Source organism: Propithecus coquereli, unplaced genomic scaffold (assembly GCF_000956105.1).
Source record: "Propithecus coquereli isolate 6110/MARCELLA unplaced genomic scaffold, Pcoq_1.0 Scaffold65, whole genome shotgun sequence".
Classification (NCBI taxonomy): domain Eukaryota; kingdom Metazoa; phylum Chordata; class Mammalia; order Primates; family Indriidae; genus Propithecus; species Propithecus coquereli.
In genome coordinates this window covers 1,041,051-1,049,818 of record NW_012152507.1, presented here as the reverse complement: position 1 = coordinate 1,049,818, position 8,768 = coordinate 1,041,051, and positions in this window count along the sequence as shown.

The following is an 8,768-nucleotide window of genomic DNA, read 5'->3' as shown; positions in this document are numbered from 1 at the left end:
GTTTTAGAATGGGAAAATTTTAATTTAGTGATAAATCCCCAATATCCACCACCTTAATGAAATGAATGCAAGACTCTAAGAACAACCAATTTCAAGTCTGTATTAATCTTAAAGATAGTGTAAGAATAAGAATAACTCAAGAATTTAATTCATTGGCAGATCAAATCTGTAGTTCTTACAGAAAGTCAAAAGGAAAGCTCCAACTTGGAAAATTATAATTCTTTTGGCATTTTCCCTTCATAATTTAATCAGGCAGATTAATATAAATGTAAAAACTTAAGGTGCTATTCAATGTAGATAAAGAGGAGATTTTGATACAACAGCACAAGATTAAAACTGAAGGTTGGTATTTATGGGGTAGCCCCCTATACAGAGTAGCTCAGACAGGGAGGACTGATTCCACAGCAGGGCTTCTGCCTATTTCACACTCCAAGGGCTCTCCTTAGAATCCACAGCTGTCTTAGACGCTGCTCCCTGGGCCCCCAGGGGGCACACCTGGGCCCCCAGGGGCAGAGCAGCCTTTGATCTTCTCTGTCTATTGAAGTGTTGGCAGATTCACCTTAGCTTCTTTGCACCAAGTGCTTGACTTTCTATAGATGGAGCACGAGGTTGTGCTGGGGCTGGAGACGTGACAGCGGGTGCAACCTCATCTACTGTCCTGGGGTGGCGGTGGGACTTCTGAGAGGAGGAGATGCCTAATGCTGAGTCCTAAAGAATTAATAGAAACTGTCTAGAAGAGTAACTATTGGGGAAAGGGAAGATGAACCACATCTGTAAAAACAGGAAGAAGTCCAGGTTACAGAGGGCTTCACATTTTACGCCAAGGAGTTTGGATTCAGCCTGATAAGCCAAGAGAATCTTGACTGGTTTTAAGTAGAGCAGTTATCAACTGAGATTTGGATTCTAGATAAATAAGGGAACTGAGCTGAAGATCTGCTACAGGAAGGGGTGGTAGTAGTAGTGGTAGATGGTTAATGAAGGAGACCTACTGAAAGCCTGTGTAGTAGGTCTGTGTTGTGCCACGGGCCTCAGTAGCTGCAGGCAGGACAGCAAATGAATTTCAACAACATGTATCGGGAAGCCTTTTAACTTTGAAAACATCTCTCTATCATATAGCATATGTGACAGAGAGTGAGAGAGATGATCAGTCCTCTGTCTGACTCCATCAGAATCCCACAAAACAAAACGATGTGGTGCCGGGGCAGGCGAGTGGGGATTTGGTGCGTGCCCTTGTGCTCAGTCTCTCCCATTCACCGAGATACAGGGGCAGATGTGGAAACAGCTGTGAGGTGGAATCAGGGGATTTGGAGATCGGATGTGGGGGGTGAGAGGGAGGAAGAGCCTCGAACAACCCTCTGGCCTGCGACTTTGTATGACCAGGAAAGCAGCATGATCGTTGAGGCTGTTTAGTGGAGAAGGTTGGCCTTTCTTAAAATAAAGCTTTCAAGGACGTGAAGGCAAACAAAAACAATGGCACAAAAGTGCAGAAAAAAATCATTTATACAATATGGGCTTCTAATTTAACATGAATTAAGATTTAGCCATTAATTGAATAAATATTGGCTACTCAATTTTTATATTCATCTCAATTCTATTTGAGAACTCATGCTTGGATATTTTCCCTTCCTATTATCTTCAATTCTTCTCTTTGCTCAGAGGGAGAGTTAGGCTCATGTGTAAATTTCTCTCAGATTGGTAGAAATATATGTTACATAATTAATCAGCTGATAAGATTCCCAGATTAGAGAATGAAAGCTTTATAGGAGATATCTTATCCAAAACTTTAATTCAGTTGGCTAGTTAATTGAAAAAAAGCAATTAAAATAGGAAAATTAAAATGGCAATTTTATAGTTTAAATTTATATATATCTTATATATGTTCTCTCTCTCTTATATATGTGTGCATATATATGTGTATATATATTTTTCAGTTGTCTGGTACCTTTAATTAACATCTAAATAGATAATATATCTTCTATAATTATAATATGGAAATGTTTATGAACAAAATGGATAAATTTTTTGGCAAATGCCTAGGAAAGATATATACATATGTATATACATATACCAAAAATATCAATGTCTATTCTTTTTTTCAAACTTTTGATGTAAGACTAAGGCCTTTTTTTTGATTTTTGCATCATCTTTCTTAAATAAACACAGCCACATGCCTCATCTATCATTTTTAGTTTCCATTTCTTTAAGGTGCAATAAGAATTATGAAGCAATCTCAATGTAGAATCCTAGATTTTTATGAATTTACTCCAATAATTTTCAGGTGTATCACCCACATATATATGAAAGTAATTTTTAAGCAGTATTTCCAAAACATTCTAGTTAGTCCTCATTGAAACAATAAATTTTCTTCTGTATTCATATTTCATTAATCTGGGAAACATTTAACTAAATAATATAATCCAAATAACAAGCACAAAAGACATAAACTGGTTTGGTAATAATACAATTGACTTTTCCTCCTCTTTTTTTTTAGTTGACAATAATTGTACATATTTATGAGATACAGTGATATTTGGATACATTTATACAATGTGTAATGATCAAATCAGGGTAATTAGCATATCCAAACATTTATTGTTTCTTTGTGTTGTGAACATTCAAAATGTTTTCTTCTAGCTTTTTGAAAGTATACAATAAATTATAGTTAACCATATTCACCCGACAGTGCTGCAGAACACCAGAACTCATCCCTCCTATCAAGCTGTAACAATTGACTCCTGGTAAGAGAATCTGTTGTATTCTTGAGTAGCTTCATCTTAGCATATGAGAAAAACCCAAAGCAACTCTTAGCTGGAGTTTAGGAGAAAGGTCTGTGTTGAATCCAGACTTTGTAGTTTACTGTGTGACCTTTGGTAAATTGTTTATTTTTTCTGAGTCTTGATTTCTTGAAAGGGAGCATGAGAACCATAATTCCCAGAATTCATTGTTCAGTGAATTGCACAGATGAAGTCATCTAGAAGAGCTCTGGGTACACCGTATCAGGAGTAGATACTCCATAAATACCCACTTTCTTACTTCTTTGTAAAAGAAAGAGATAAATTTCTATTCATCACTACCCCTCCCCAACTCTTTTTGCCATTATTATGTACAGTTATCAAAGATACTACTGAAAAAAATAGTTGAATCAAACTGATTTAATCCTAGGAAATAAAGGTTCTTGGGATATGCTTAATGGATTATCCTAATCACTTGAAAGTGCTATACATTAAAAAAAATCAGTTGGTTTCTGAACTAGAACACAGGTGAGTATTTCAAAAGCAAGTAACGGCATCAACAATTTAGGGGCTCACATACCAGTTTGCTCCATGCCTCCCCTCCACGTCCTTTCTCAGTGATGGGAATAACTGATAACTAGAGAACTGGAGAAAGAAGAAGGCAGAGAGCAAGGGTCTTCAACACAATACGCTCATCTAGAAGTGTTCTCTTCCCAAGCCCCATTCTTCTGGCCTCAGGGAAGTGCTATTCTCCTGGCGTAATAGAACTATTCCTCCAACTCTTTGCTGGTGCTTGAACCTTCATATGCAGCCCTAACAGGCCTAGTTTTGGGCCCAGTGTGAGTTCTGTTCTGGTCCTCTAGAAACCCTCCATGTTGGGCCTTTGTGCCTTTGTGTGCTTTTGTTTGAACACAGGATCTGCTGATGATGGGGGAGGCAGTATGGACTTCTTTCCCTCGTGGAGATGTTATGAGGATAAATGAAATGATATTCATACAGCACTTTAGGATCTTTTTATAAAATGCACCTTTGTAAATATGAAGTATTCTAAAAGGCCAGTGACTGCAACTTCTATTTAAAATAAAAATTGCTGACAACAATTTCAACCCTGGAAAGTAAACACATCAGCTTGAAATTGAAGTGCACTTTGCCAGGTAGCAGCAGGCTGATGGCATATCTGGGTCCTTACGGCAAATTAGGCTAAATGTTAGCGAGGATCGCTGTGCACAGCTCCATTCGCCCATCCGTCTCTGATATTTAAAAACATCTCAAGGCAATGGCCTGGTTCCGTGTTCTTTGTGACTGAGGAAAATCGCACAGTGTGGTTCAGTCTTAGAACCTCCAACGGCTTCCAGTCTCTTGAGAAAGCTAAGTTTAGACACATCTTAAGCCTCCTGAACTGCAGCAGAATCCAAGAAGCCTGCTCCTGTGATTGGGGCGCGCCAAAATCATCCCAATAGCGCTAACGGGAAACCAGACCAAAGCGATTCTCTGGGAAATCTTCAAAGAAGAGACAGGAGCAAACCTCTTATCCCCAGGTCTGGGTATGAGGCCGTATTAAACCTTCTCCTTGACTATTCTATTCTATCAATGAAGAAACAGATCTGTAACTGTGGTTAGGTAATTTACTCAAATGGTAGATGTGGAGTTTGAAGCCTCTAGGTTTCACTCTCTCTTGCGTTCTTAAATGTTTTAAAGTAAGACATTTCACATTGGTTTTAGAAGTGCATTTATCTGTAATCACCACTTAGCCTTCAAAATAAATCTTTAGGTAGATGACTAAAGTGATCATGAGAAAGTCATAAAGCATGAAAATGGAATCATTTAAAACATGTTTATTCTTTTCCTCCTTATTGCTTTTAGGAAATTCAACAAATGGGAATAATATTATGACATGTGATAAACTCCAGTTGTTTGCAATGTGGTACCAAGTGAGGAATCATTATTTTAGGAAAAAGGGGGAGGGAAGCAGACTGCTTACAAAAGTACTTTCTTATTGCTTTTCCGTATGTTCTTTTAGAAAGCAATACAAAATAGACTGATCTTGAATGGACATATTTGAAACTCGGACTTGGGGGGGGCAAGGGCAACATACGTAATCTAAATATCTGTACCCCCATAATATGCTGAAATAAAAAAATAGACTGATCTTGTTTGGGGGTTAGTTATTAATATTTCTTAATGTCTGAATGTTTATACTTTGCTTTCTTAGATCAGATAGTTGGTGGGTGTAGGTGTGTTTCCTATAACATATACTACAAGTGCAGAGACCCAAATTGTGAAGAGATTAAAATATTTGTCAGCTATTTCCTCTTCTTCTTCAGGTCAACCCAATGACACATGACACACATCCAGAGGAAATGAAGATCTTATTCTTTCAGAAAATCCCGGTCTTCTTACAAGTCCATCAAAACAGAGAACTAGAAATAGCTTTTGAAAAAGATATTTCAGTTTAAAACACAATAGATGACAAATCCAGTCCTGGAGCCCTCTGGGGATTTACCTACCAAAAACCAATATAGCGTAGAAACATTTATTTTGTAAGTAACGTTAATGATATTTTCAGTGCTCCGTGTTTATTGTTTAACACTACTATCATTTATTGATGACTAATGGCCAATAAACAGAGCCTCTTGCCTTTACTCTGGCTTCCAGTCAGTATTTATGGATTAGGTCCATTAGTCTCCTTTTGAAAACCACTGGGACAATGCAGCTGGTACCCAGCTGAAGAAGAGATGCAAAAAACATTATCTACCACTCAGGTAAACACAAAGACGTGAACTTGTAAGGAAGATGCGCTATTGGAACCACAAGGAAGCACTAAAATATAAGTACTATAATGACCTAATTGATATTTCTGTAGTAGTATGGCTTACCATTTTATTCTAGCTTCTAGGACACTAATCTCTAATAGATGCCATATTCTACATGGTGGTTCCATAACAGACTATGGAATACAGTGGTTGAGACCACTTTATGGAAACAAAAATGCTCAGGCATTGAAGAAAGTAGAAGGCAGGTAGATGTCAAAGGAATGATAAAATTTAATTACTGGAAATAGATGATAAAGGGAAGATGGCACACAACTTAGAGAGATTTGTCAAAGATATAATAATTAAAACACTCAAAATTGTTATTAATTTTCCACATATAGGAGAAAAATATTAGTGGAGTTTTCTCCTCTTTTAATTTTAATCTGAAGATATATTGTAGTTACCAAAGTACTGTTACATTTCATTCAGTTTGCAACTAGCATGTATAAACTCCAGAACTGACTTTATCTTTCAAACAAACTCCTAAAGGCTGATATCCCAATTATGAAACTATATCATAAAGGCTTTACATTTTCTTTCCTAAAACTGAGTTCTGTATCTAATAGTCTTCACCGTCGAAACAGCTTGTCTGGGAGGGCATGTCCTAGTGTAGTGAACATGGGAGAAAGAACAGTGATTAGGAACTGTGACTGTCACAGCTATGTCACTACACAGGTTATGATTTCCAGGAGGCGCACAACTGGTTCGCGTTGGTATAATGGGCATTTGGACTAGAATTATTTTAAAGTTCACCTCCAGTTTTGAATTTCTAAAATTTCAGGAAAATGGTGGTAAACTCAAATAGGATTGATTCTGTAACAATTGTTTCGTTGTTGTTAAGCACTTAGGAAAAACTTACAAATAATTTTTAGCCAGAATGACTAACTCTTTGCCTTAACTGGATTATTTCTGCCTACCTCAATATACTTTGTCGCATTGCTTTCCCTCAATATTATTTTAAAATTGTCCTTATTCTCCTTAACTTTACTTATTTCCCTTATCTGCTGCATCTTTCTTCTATGTTTATGTCCTTGATCTTTTGTTGTTACCCTGCATTTTTTCTACATTCCAGAAAGGAACAAAAATTATGTCATGACATCCTCTGTCTACGCAACGACGTAACTTTCTAGATGCAGGTGCTAAGTTCCATTGATATATTTTTTAGCTTCGGGTCTTTAGATTGCATTTTCAGGAAAGTGTTGCTTGTTTGGGTTGATGTAGGAAAATTTATGAGTGTGATTTAAAAATAAAGTTCCACCATGCCCCAGCAAGCCATGCAAGCTGTATGCAGGAGTAAACAGATCTGGGGCGTATCTAGAGGTAGGAAGGACTGAAAAGTTAAAAATGAAGCTTAAGGGACTTAACTTTTTCTTACCTAAGATGGTATAGCATAGGGAAGGAGGGAGCAGCAAACTTCCTTTACAAAGGCGAACCTTGGTAATGGGCCAAATAGTACATATTTTGACGTTGCTGGATGACAAGGTCTCTGTTGCAACTACTCAACTCTGCTGTTGTACCAAAACAGCCATAGATGATACTAAATAAATGGACATGGCTGTAGCTACATTTCAGTAAAACTTTATTTACAAAAATAGGATTTGACTCATGAGCTCTAGTTCGTCCACCCCTGGTATAGGACAAAAATTACTAGGCTAGTAATTAGAAGATGTGAATTTAAGAGCTCTGCTTCAATAAGCTGTACAGATTGGGAAATGCCATTGGTCTGGTTATGCAAGCCCTTGTTTCTAGGGAAGCACAACTGTGATAGTCCTGGAAGTAGGGGGAGAATAAAGTGATACTTCCCTTGGAGAATGATAGTGGCACCTGTTTTCTCCCTCATTGTTCAAGAGTCTCAATCCCAGTACCCAGAGTCATTCTGAAGTCAAGATCCAGTCTCAGAATTGGTGCTAAGAGACCTAGTGTATTCAGAACTAATATTTAAAGATGCTTGGTCTGATATGACTCTAAGGTGTCTTCAGATACAGCTTCTGGCATTTTCTTACTCCAAATATGCACAAATTTGATTTACCAAGATAGGTAGGTCAATCGCAACAGCAAATTCTAGCCTTAATTTTCTATTTAAATAATTAATCACCAATGATTCTGTTTCTACAGTGTATTAGTTCAAAAGATTGTATGAGTTGAAAGTAAACAATTAGGCATTAGTCAGTGTTAGCAATTCACTTTTTTTTTTTTAGCAGCTTTTACATAAAGAGATAACTGCCTACTTTTCAGAAATGCACAATTTGTTATTTTAAGATTAGGCTTGTCTGAAAGTAACAGAAAACCAAAATAATAGGGTAAACAAGATAGAAATTTGTTCCTCTTTTATATACATACAATCTGGAGGTAGACAGGCTAGAGCCAGTATGGCAACTCCAAGAAGCTACCATCTTGCTACTCTATCAGTCTTGGGGATTTCAGCCTTTACATATGTATTCCAGCCAACAAGAATGAAGGAATAGCAGTGAATGTTCTTTTCTTTAAGAAACTTCTTAGAAATCAGACACTTCCAGTTACATTTTATTGCTAGAATTTGGTCACATGTCATTTACTAGCTTTGAAGGAAGCTGTAATCTTTGTTTAGCATCCATGTGCCCAGCTAGAATCAGGGGGACTAGCACTATGGGAAAAGGAGAGAATATATAACGGGAGACTGCCAGCAACCTCTACCACCCATTCTAATTAGACGGCCGTTCTATCAGTCAACCCAGCCTATTCTTTGAAATGTGCAGCCTTTGGGAGCTCTCTGAGCCTAGTACGTATACAGGTGTCCAAATCACAGAGACATAAGCCTCTCCAAGTTTCTTTTAGATCTTTGTTCTTTCTTAAATTGGACTTATAAATCCAGTTGATGTCCCACCTTAGAGGACACTCAAAAATATAGTAACTGTATATAATTTTCCAGGAGGAGATAAATATACCCTCTGGAGAATTTTAATATATTTGGCATTTCTCTCAGGAATATGAAGTGGGCAACCACTCTATAAATAACCTTGATCTGCCCTAAAGGAATGCAGGCAGCTATCTTTTCCCTGAAAATCAATATTAAAAAAATTACGCAGGTAATTATTATACATTTTTTTCCAATAATGGTAAGATAAAGTTATTATTTTTTTTCCAATAATGGTAAGATAAAGTTATTATTAAAGTTATTATTTGAAACAATAAAACCTCTATTATTCCTGCTGTTTTCCACACAGACATGCTTTTGAATTTTTTC